This window comes from Rutidosis leptorrhynchoides, chromosome 11, assembly GCF_046630445.1.
Source record: "Rutidosis leptorrhynchoides isolate AG116_Rl617_1_P2 chromosome 11, CSIRO_AGI_Rlap_v1, whole genome shotgun sequence".
NCBI lineage: Eukaryota > Viridiplantae > Streptophyta > Magnoliopsida > Asterales > Asteraceae > Rutidosis > Rutidosis leptorrhynchoides.
This window is the reverse complement of record NC_092343.1, coordinates 171,983,551-171,995,742: the sequence shown is the minus strand read 5'-3', so window position 1 is coordinate 171,995,742 and position 12,192 is coordinate 171,983,551.

The window sequence follows — 12,192 nt, the reverse complement described above, 5'->3', positions numbered from 1 at the left end:
CGTAACGATCCCACCTTTATCGCCGGATGTGTACTCTTTCGACTCAAGGCTTCTGCAACAACGTTCGCCTTACCCGGATGATAAAGTATCACGCAATCATAATCTTTCACTACATCCATCCACCTACGTTGACGATAATTCAAATCTCGTTGAGTAAAGAGATGTTTCAAATTCTTGTGATCCGAATATATCGTACACTTGACACCATACAAGTAATGGCGCCAAATTTTCAACGCATGCACAACCGCCGCCATCTCTAAATCATGAGTCGGGTACCTCGTCTCGTGTTCTTTTAATTGTCGAGAGGCATAAGCGATGACTTTACCTCTTTGCATCAGAACACACCCGAGTCCATTCAACGAAGCATCACAATAAACCACCATGTCTTCAATCCCTTCCTGTAACACCAACACCGGAGCTTGACATAACTTCTCTTTCAACAATTGAAAGGCGACTTCTTGTTCATTTTCCCAATTAAATTTAACATTCTTCCTCGTCAACTTCGTCAAAGGAGAAGCAATCTTAGAAAAGTCTTGAATAAACCGACGATAATAACCGGCCAATCCGAGAAAACTTCGGATTTCCGTAGGCGTAGTCGGACGACTCCAACTTTTCACCGTTTCGATCTTCCCCGGGTCTACCATAATACCTTCTTGATTCACAATATGACCAAGGAATTGAACTTCCCTTAGCCAAAATTCACATTTAGAGAACTTAGCATACAATTTCTCCCTTCGCAACGTCTTCAACACTTCACGTAAATGGTGTTCATGTTCCTTCATACTCTTGGAATAAACGAGTATGTCATCAATGAACACGATTACCGACTTGTCCAACATAGGTTGGCACACTCGGTTCATTAAATCCATGAATGCCGCCGGTGCATTCGTGAGACCAAAAGGCATAACCACAAACTCATAATGCCCGTAACGCTTCCGAAAGGCCGTTTTCTCGATGTCTTCCTCACGGACCCGCACTTGATGATAGCCGGACCGTAAATCGATCTTAGAAAAATACGTAGCACCTTGGAGTTGATCAAATAAATCGTCGATCCGAGGTAATGGATAACGATTCTTGATCGTCACTTTATTCAACTCCCTATAGTCGATGCACATTCGCATGCTTCCATCTTTCTTTTTCACAAACAAAACCGGAGCACCCCACGGCGAGGAGCTCGGTCGAATGAAACCCTTCTCAAGCAACTCTTGGGTTTGATTAAGCAATTCTTGCATCTCCGTCGGCGCTAAACGATAAGGGGTTTTAGCAATGGGATTAGCTCCCGGAACCAACTCGATGCGAAATTCGACTTGTCTTTCCTCCGGAACACCCAGTAATTCATCCGGAAAGACATCTTCAAATTCATTAAACACCGGAATCTTCAGAATAGGTGGTGGCTCATCACGAGTATCAACTACATGACCAAGATAAAACAAGGCACCGCTCTTGAGAAAACGTCGTGCCCTTGCATACGTGCACAATGGTACGAGTCTCCTCCGTCTATCGCCATGAATAATCAACTCTCCCCCACTTGGGGTCCTAACAAGAATGAACTTATCATGGCATGCAATATCAGCTCTATAACGATCGAGCCAATCCATACCAACAACAATATCGAACTCACCCAAGGTCATCGGAATGAGGTCAATTTTAAAGGTTTCGGTACCAAACACAACATCACAATTCTTACAAACATCAACCACTAGCGCCGTCTTGCCATCCTCTATTTCGACTTCAACCGGACGACTCAACTTAACTAGCGGTTTATTTAACTTAGATACAAATCGAGGCGACACAAAAGACAAATTAGCACCGCTATCAAATAATATCTTGGCCGGTTTAGAGTTAACCAAGAAAGTACCTGAGACAACCTCGTTCGATCGCTTAGCTTCATCATTAGTCATCAAATAATTTCGACCCCGGCCCGTACCCGCCGCCTTCTCTAACCGCTTGACATGATCATTAACCAACTCGGGACACTCGGTCTTCTTGTGTCCTTCTTTCCCACAATTGTAACAAGTGAATTTTGTAGTAGAGGATGGTTTGGTGCAATTACGGGCCATATGTCCCCTTCGCCCACAATTATGACAAGAATAGGGGAAATCCCCCGAAGCACCTTTCTTCACACTCCCCACACTCTCGGAGCCTTTCTTAAACTTCTTGCTAGAAAAATTAGATTGACTAGTAGCTTCAAACTTTTTCTTACCCAAGGTAAGGCTATTCTTCCTCATCACAAGCGCCTTGAAGCCCTTGGCCATGTTAAACAATTCATCAAAGCTTTTCACCACATTCACACTTATCTTCTCTTGATAACTATCATTCAAGATCCGATAAAAATCTTCCTTTAACATCTTATCATTCCCGACATACTCCGGGAAAAATTGAGTCTTAGACAAAAACACGGATTTGAGAGTGTTCAAATCCATTGACCCTTGCCTCAAAGAACGTAGCTCGTCCTTAAGCCTAGTGAGATCGGCCGAAGTTCGGTATTCTTCGAAAAATTCTTCCTTAAACTCATCCCAAGAAAAGTCCATGCATTGTTCTTCGCCATAGACTTGAATCTTTGCATCCCACCATAGCTTGGCATCACCTCTTAGCATGCTACAACCATACCTTGTCTTTTTATCGTTAGGGCACTCACATGTACGAAAAGCCCCCTCCATATCGGAGATAAACTGGGCACTCTTAAGTGGGTCCCTATCGCCTTCAAAAGTAGGAGGTTGAGCATCCTTAAAGTTCTTGAAGAAAAAGTCTCGTCTCCCCACATTTTCTTCTTGGAGAGCAATCTTAATTTGTTCCTTAACCATAGTGACGACGTGCTCGTCAATCGTGTCTAGAAACATCTTCTTAACATCTTCGCGAAACTCCGCCTTTTGGCATTGAAAGATGGCCTCAACCTTGGCCGTGAACTCGGGGTCCTCGCTCGTGCCCCCATTATCGGTGTCGTGTCCGTTTCTCATCTTCATTCTATAAAACGGAAAAGATTAAACGACGAACCCAGAGACATGACACATATATATATATACACCATACCACTCCATCTCGATCGACAATCTTCGTACATCGCTTGTTTGACACGATTTGCACCCGTAGTAAGGGTAGCTAGTCATTACTACGCGAGCACGTCGCATTAACTTGCTAGTACAACGTCTGTCTCGCTCGATGATTCCATCTACAACACAAATCAATTAGTGCATGGTTAGTTCGTATAAACCTACGCACTACCATTCCCGATTCGACCCGAAGTCGTACAAGTCCCGCCTAAAAGCGCATACACATAAAAGTCTAAGTCTAGGCACCTATCTCAAGTCGCCTAAATCCCTTAGACCATGCTCTGATACCACTTGAAACAACCCAACCCGTACTCCGTACGCTATAATTTTTTTTTTTTTATAATATACACATTTATGCGCCAATTAAATATGTAGACCAACTCACAAGTTTCATTAAACCGTACAACCATTACCAATGTTTACAAAAGGCACAATGGCCGTTAATTAAGTTAATACAAGTTTGACCGAATACAATGGTAGTTTATTAACCAAATGACCCGACGAGCATGGTTTGGGACTAAACTACCCAAAAGGTGGCCAACTTCCAAAAGCTCCTACAAGCACATCATCAAGGGCATCTGGTGCCCGACAATCCCCTTCCCTTTATCCTCACCTGCAACTAAAAGATAAACAACGAGAGGGGTAAGCTAACGCTTAGTGAATGCAATAATTATACATGATCATATATAACCTACTTACTTGCATACCCTTACACAATACCACATACGAGCTAGCAATTCAACAAACATGCAATCCATCATGCATAAACTACTATCCACGTTCCACATTACGCTAGCAACAATAATAGCATATAGTTCACAATATAATATGCTAAGTACAATTCGCACAACCATGGTTAACCAAGTATACAAGAGAACGGTACATGTAAGTCCGTTGGAGTTCATAACATCCACTAGTGTTACTTATACACCGCGTAATCACTAGTCCCCCGGGTGATGTCTTAAACACCGCGACTAACTCACCCTTACAACAATGTGGCGTCTTAAACACCGCGACGAATCCACACTTCATTCAATACAATGAGTGGTGTCTTGAACACCGCGACACTTCCACTCTCACAACATTGTGGTGTCTTAAACACCGCGACAATCCCACAAGTCAATTACACAAGGAGTAGTGTCTTAAGCACCGCGACAATACTACTCGTTACCTAGAATGTGGTGTCTTGAACACCGCGACACTTCCACATTCATACCACACAAATAAATACATTATATACGTTCACGCATAATTATTCCACTCACCTTGACGCAAGGATGATGAATAATCGCTTCCAAACTTCAAAGCCAAGTACCTAATACATTAAGTACCAATTCAATACATAAACTAGTGGAATTAACCACATTACATTTACTTGGGCATTTAATGACTCAATTTCGCATTAAATGACCCAACCACACCACAACCGCCCTCTTAATGGCCAAGACTCGACTTTAATTACCAACATTAGTGCATTAAAGTCTACTAGCCTCAATTGACATCCACCTAGGGTAATTTACACCCATTTTACCCAAACTAGGTCAACTAGTACATTCTTGACCCAAATGACATCTCTTTCAATTCTAACAAGTGTTTAATGCTTACAATACCATTAACACTTTCAAACTCACAATTACAAGACCAAAACCCTAGATTATGGCCATTAGGGTTTCATTACAACAACCTAACCCAAATTCACCCATTTTACTCCCAAATGGGTCATACAAGCTTCTATTAACCAAAACCCTAGCCATAATCAATTAAAACTTGAAACTTAGAGTTAGAACTTACCGAGACTATCACCACGTAGCTAGAGTTACAAGGAACAACTTTAATACTTGCTCCAAAGATCAACCCTAAATCCTTCCTCTCTCAATCTCACTTTGAATCCAAATGGGTGTTAGAGTTTTGGGAGAGAAATTGAAAGAAAATGAAAAAGGAAAATGAAATAAATGAACTAGTGGACCAGATTTAATGCACCCATCTGATCTATACGTCCATTTACCATTTTGCCCCTTAAAATCTCTTAATTTAACCTAAAACCGGAACCTGGCCAGCAGGCCTGCCGCGGCGCGGCACTAAACGTCGCGGCGCGACGAAACACATGAAAAACAGCACCCTTTAATCCAAGTTCTGATCAAATCTTTGCTTGATGTGTCGCGTCGCGGAGCCCTGTATCGCGGCGCGACAATTGCCTGGAACTGGTGCCCTCGACTAGCTAATCAATTTTCCAAGGTTTCCATAACTAATAACCCAAACGCTCACTTTAATACACATACTAACCCCAACCTTGAGTCTCACACGACTCAATGCCATCGTGACACGTAGGTAAACACGTTCGTGCATGCATTCAACATTTATAATATACACATTCTCAAGTAACTAACATGTTAGCTAACTTAGCCACATAACGAGCAAGTTATAGACGTATAATTGATTAGGTGTGTACCTTTAAGCGTGTACGGAAAAGCGGGGTGTTACATTTCTAGATTTTTTATATGTGTTACTTTGATTTGTCCTTGAACTATGGCCACTGGTCTTGTATCAATTTCGTATTCCTAACTCCGGTTATAGCCAAAATGAAATCAGTGCGCGGTCAGAAACTAACTTGGCAAACCCCAAATGTATCCCTTCTGATTCCTAACTTTTAATTGTCGTATGAGTCTCTGGACGGACTTTTTGGAATTGATTTTAAGATATTTATGATCTGGAGTTTGTCATATTTACTTGAATTTCGTTCTATGAGATAATGTGCTAAGTATGCTACGTGTTCATAAACTTTGTGCATGACGATAAACTGAAATTGTGAAATGATCATTCATAACCTAAAACGTATCGTTTGACTTAGGTTTGACATGTTGACCAATATTTGACATGAACCTACTGATGTTGACTTTAGTTGACTACTTTGACCAAGTTTGACTTTCGGTATGACTTCGGTTGACTTTGTTGACTTGCATGAATTACTTGACTATATGTTGACTTTTACTTTGAAACGCGTCGAGTCGAGCAATAAGACAACGTACACTATGAAACCACACTTATATAAAATACATGTATTGACCAACCTACATACGTATACTTAGGTTGCATTACTCGGCTATAAACCGTACAAGTTAATTGTTCACTTTTCAATCCGAGCTTATTTCAAAGGTGAGTCTACAGTCCCGCTTTTTACATGTTTTCAGGGATGAGAATACACGCTGTTATATTTACATTTTCAAATACTTTGTATTGACATGAGTACTACACATATACATATTGAGTTTGTTCAAAAAGCCTCTAGCTTGAATACTTTTAATACCATCGGTGTAAGCACAATTTAGATGGACGGATCCGTTAGGTTGACAACCTCACCCGCTATAAAAACTGTGGTGCATTTACTTTGAACATTAAATACATTTGAACAAGTGTATAATATTTTACGAGGTAAGGCGGGTATAGTGGCTTCTATACTCGGGTCATTGCTAGTATTCAGGTGCTCGGTTTACGCAAACGATAGAATCTCGTGGTCAAGGAAACTAAACTATTTTTCTGATAACTGTTTTTTAGATACTGTTACATTACTTAAAACCTGTAGATTCACCAACATTATTTGTTGACCTGTTTTTGCGTGTTGTTATTCTCAGGTCCTTAAGAGGTATGCTTCCGCTGTGTTTGCTGCATGACTGGCCGTGGAGTCAGCATTTGATTTTAAAGAACATTATTTACTTTCGCATTTAAAACTTTTATACTGTTTAAATACTATTGGCTTGTGGTTACGATCACAACAGTGTTTCTATTTTGGGATTATTGACTTATGTTTTTGAAAGTTAATTTTTAATAAAATTAAATACGATTTCTTTAAATGTCTCATATAGAGGGCGTAACTGTTAACTGTGAGACCTGAATTAACACGCCGTCAGATGGTAATTTGGCGGGGTGTTATAAAAATGATAGCAGGAGTGCGTTTCACAGTAACATTGCAGACTGGATAACCCCGCATAAATCTTTATCCGCATTTTGAAAGAAACCTATAAATTGGAGGCATGAGATCTCATTTAAAGGTTGTTGATTTTCTGGACTATTTTCCCCAAATGTTATGAAGATCTCGTGATCATGCACGAGACTATAATACCTTGAGTAATTGAGTAAGGTAATTGATTCAAGACCGGGACATGGTGATTGATTGCTCGATGTTAGCAAAAGACGATCATAAGGTTCTTCAAGCCTCAAACAACTCCAATCCTCATCCTCATTGCATTGATCCAATCCCATAAGAAAGATGAATCTGGGCTCGATCATATATCACTAACTATTTTGCACTTCAATATATTACACAGTAGAGTAGATTGCTTTAAAGCACATTAATGGCTTATGTTTGAAAAATAATAATGTAGAGATTCATCACCTTTATTTTTGTCTCAATATAAAAGAAAATATACTCTCTTTTGTTTCAATGATGATATTAACATTGAATGCTCGCATTTGTCATCCACACAAGCGTTAGGAGGAAACCCAAATCACGACGATGTTGGCAGTATCATACAAGGTTGGGAAAAGCCTCCAAAGACCTTCCCAAATCGCATTGATATTGTCAGTACCATCAAAGGTTGGAAACTCCCTGCTTAGAGTGAGAAACGAACATGTGTTGGCAGTACCCCAAGTTGGATCTCACCCCTTACCACCTAATAGCTTAGGTATCAAACGAAGATAATAACTGAACGTAGCAATAATAAATTGACATTTATACTGTAAGGACCGTGAAAGATATATGGATTTACCATCCATGCCCCGTATGAGATTGATGCATTTTTTCTCCTAGGCACGCAGTTGAGGGGCGGGTATAAGTGTGTGGGAGATGAACGCGTGGGCGATTAAGTCCCCTAAGTAATCCTAACAACTGTTCAAAAAAAATAAAAATAAAAATAAACGTATAAGAAGAAGAGTAGATATTTATATATTGTATATAATATAAAAGTGACTCTTAGAAAAGTAAATATGCTTATTAATAAGGAGATCAATTTTTTTTTCATTTAATTAAAGTTTGATTTATTCTAATATATATTATTATATATATTATTATTACTTAACTATATATTATTTAATAAATGTTTGTGACTTTTCATTAGTAAAAAATAAAATAATCACAAAAAACCACTATTGCAATAATGACCATATGTATATCTATATATGTCTATATCTATATCTATCTTTTATATATATATATATATATATATATATATATATATATATATATAAACATATATATACATATATATACATATATATACATATATATATACATATATATACATATATATATACATATATATATACATATATATATACATATATATACATATATATATACATATATATATACATATATATATATATAATTAAATATATAATTCTATATATATAAGAATTAAGTCTTAAATAAATAGGGCTAACTCGATAAAATTTACCATTATTATTTATTATGATAGTAAAAAGGATTAATGAACTAAAAATTACCCTTATATTTATTATCACAAGTATTATAAGAATATGTATATTATTATTATTATTATTATTATTATTATTATTATTATTATTATTATTATTATTATTATTATTATTATTATTATTATTATTATTATTATTATTTTTTATATGAATCCTAAGTAGTAAATTAGAATATTAAATATAGGTAAATATCTATAATATATATCTATAATTTATCTATAATCATATTGTAATTATAATTAATTATCATCATATTTAATGAAAGTGAAAATAGTAATAAGGTAATAAGAAAAAAGAGAAAAAAACACGTATTAAAATTGAGTTCATGTTAATTATAAGTGTTTAACTACAATAGTAAATATAGGTAAATATACACCTAAAATTTAAATCTAAAAATCTAAAATACTTATGAAAGTAAACTACAATAGTAAATATAGGTACTTATACATCTAAAATCTAAAATACTTATGAAAGTAAAAATATTAAAAAAGTATAAAAAAAAGAAAAACACGTAGTATTAAAATTGAGTTCAAGAGTCTTATATATATATATATATATATATATATATATATATATATATATATATATATATATATATATATATATATATATATATATATATATATATATATATATATATATATATATATATATATATATAAAACTTAAAAATTGAGTCATAAACTCATAAATATGATTTATCTTATGTATTAAATTATAGTAAAAGAGTAAAACCTTTAAGGTAATAAATTAAACTTTTAACATACACTAAATAACTAAATAATACTAGTAAAATAGTAAATAGTAATTGATAGTTAAAAAATTAATTAATTTAACACCTAAGGTAAATAAATTTTAAGTCTATTAAAGTTATGTCTTAAATAATAATAATAGTTATAATTTTTTCATTTTTCTTACTCCTTTCATTTTTCTTGAAATGTTACTTTTTTTTCCTATAAATACTCATTCTCATCTTCAGATTACTCACATTTCAAATGTAGCCCGTCATCATCATCATTTTTGTAGGTTTCTTTGCTCTTTTTATGTTGATTTCATGAATCACATAACATCGAACGTATATTGCTATATCACTCCATTAAGATGTTATTGAGATTCATATAATAGTTTTTCTTCAACTTTTGTAATTGTTTATCAATAATGATAATTATTTAGAGTTCATTACATAAGTATATTTTTTATAAAATTTATTATATAGTTAAGTAAATAGTTTACTTTCTTAGATCTCATTTTAATATTATTAGCATTTGTATTTGTATATTAGTTAAGTGAATAATATGTTAAAAGTCAAGTAACAATCGTGTAATATATATATATATATATATATATATATATATGGGGCAGGATCAATGGGGAAGTAACCAATCAGGGGGGAAGTGGGGGGAAGCAAAAATTTTTTTTTTTCTTTTTTTTGGAATTTTTCTTTTAGGCATCAAGATCACACGAAAATATGAACATATGTTAAAAGTCAAGTAACAATCGTGTAATATATATATATATATATATATATATATATATATATATATATATATATATATACAGGATCAATGGGGAAGTAACCAATCAGGGGGGAAGCGGGGGGAAGCAAAATTTTTTTTTCATTTTTTTGGAATTTTTCTTTCAGTCATCAAGATCACACGAAAATATGAACATTTAAAAAAGACACTTCGTGATGAAAGTTATTATTTAGTCGGAAAAACGATCGACAAAAATAACATTCAAGATAATATTGATCGTGAAGAATATTAACGTTTTTTCTTCTTCATGTTTTGTGAAGTAAAATTTAGCCCGATTTAGAGGTTAGGGTTTAGGGTTTAGAGTTTAGGGTTTAGTGTTTTGGGTTTAGTCCCTAAACCCTAAACCCTAAACCCTAAACCCTAAACCTTAAACTCTAAACCGTTCGTGTTAAAAACTCAAATTTAATTATTAATTATTATTATAATAAATTAATAATTATAAATAAATATTATATTATTATTTTAATTTTATTAATTTTATTATTATATTAATCTAAATTCTAAATCTAAATCCTAAATTTAAACCTACACCCTAAATTTTTAAACCCTAATATCTAAACTCTAATATCTAAAACCTCAACATACGCTCGAAAAACATGATAATTGTTATATATTAATTCTTCGAGCGTTTTACCGCCAAAATAAAAATATTTATCACAAAGTGTCTTTATTAAATATTCATATTTTTATCTAAACTATAATGTTCGTGAACAAAGTTTTTTCAAAAAACGAAGAAAAAAAAATTTCTTCCCCCTGCTTCTCCCAATTGGTTACTTCTCCATTAATCCTACCACTATATATATATATATATATATATATATATATATATATATATATATATATATATATATATATATATATATATATATATATATATATATATATAATGACTCCTTATTTAATAATTATTGTAATTGTGATTAATTATCATACACGTAATGATAATTGATGACGTAACATAGTGGTAAAGAAACTAAAAAGATAATAATTATGCACTATTAAAATAATAATAAATAATAATAGTAATTAATTATAATAGTAATAATGATAATGATGATGATGATGATAATTTAAGAAGTATAATATAGGGTTAAGCTATAAATAGGTTATATACTTTCATTTTTGTTCAAGTGTAGGTTATGTATTTAGAAAAATATCAATATATGTTATATACTCTTAGAAGGTGTATCGATGTATACCAACAAAACTTATAAACCTGCTAATATCGTCATCTTCATCGTATCAACACTATCATCTAATCGGAGCTTCAAATTACTTGAAAATGATGCCAATAGCCTAGACTAAGAGCTTTTGTGTAGTATTAAGATTCAAAATCTACAGATTTCACAATTCGATGAAGAACAAGAGTGGTTTTCATGAAGAACACCAAAATTGTGTTTTATTGACATGAGTACACTTTTTGAAAGTATATAGCCTACATTGGTATTTTTTTGAAGTATATATTCTACATTGGAACAAAAATGAAAGTATATAACCTATTTATGGAAGAACAAGTTGCAGAATTTTTTTCCATGTCATATTTAAAAGAAAAAAATCCACATAATCATTTTAACTGGTTTAGCCAGTAGCAAGTCATTTTTGTTGACATGAGTACACTTTTTGAAAGTATATAGCCTACAATGATATTTTTCTGAGTATATAGCCTACATTGGAACACAAATAAAAGTATATAGCCTATTTAGAGCTTTAACTCTATAATATATTCACTTAACGTAATGGTTAAGTGTAAGTCTCTATAATCTCTTTCATTTTCTAATTGATGAAATCAAGAAATTACATTTATCTATATGCATTCATTTATTTTGCAGATATAAAGAAATACTTTTATATATCTAAAAAGGTAACTATAAGGTAAAAAAATTAATTTAAAAAGTTGAGTTTTAAGATAGTGAGTTGAGTAATAAATAGAGTTTGTTTAACCATGGTTACAATAGTAAAATCTTGAAGAATCATAATCATAATAATATTCATAATAATAATGTTTATCTTTAAACATTACTTATTATTAATTTCAACACACTAATTTTTAAAGCTTATTAAATTTATGATTTAGATGATAATGATGATGAAAAATAATAATAGAATATCAAACAATT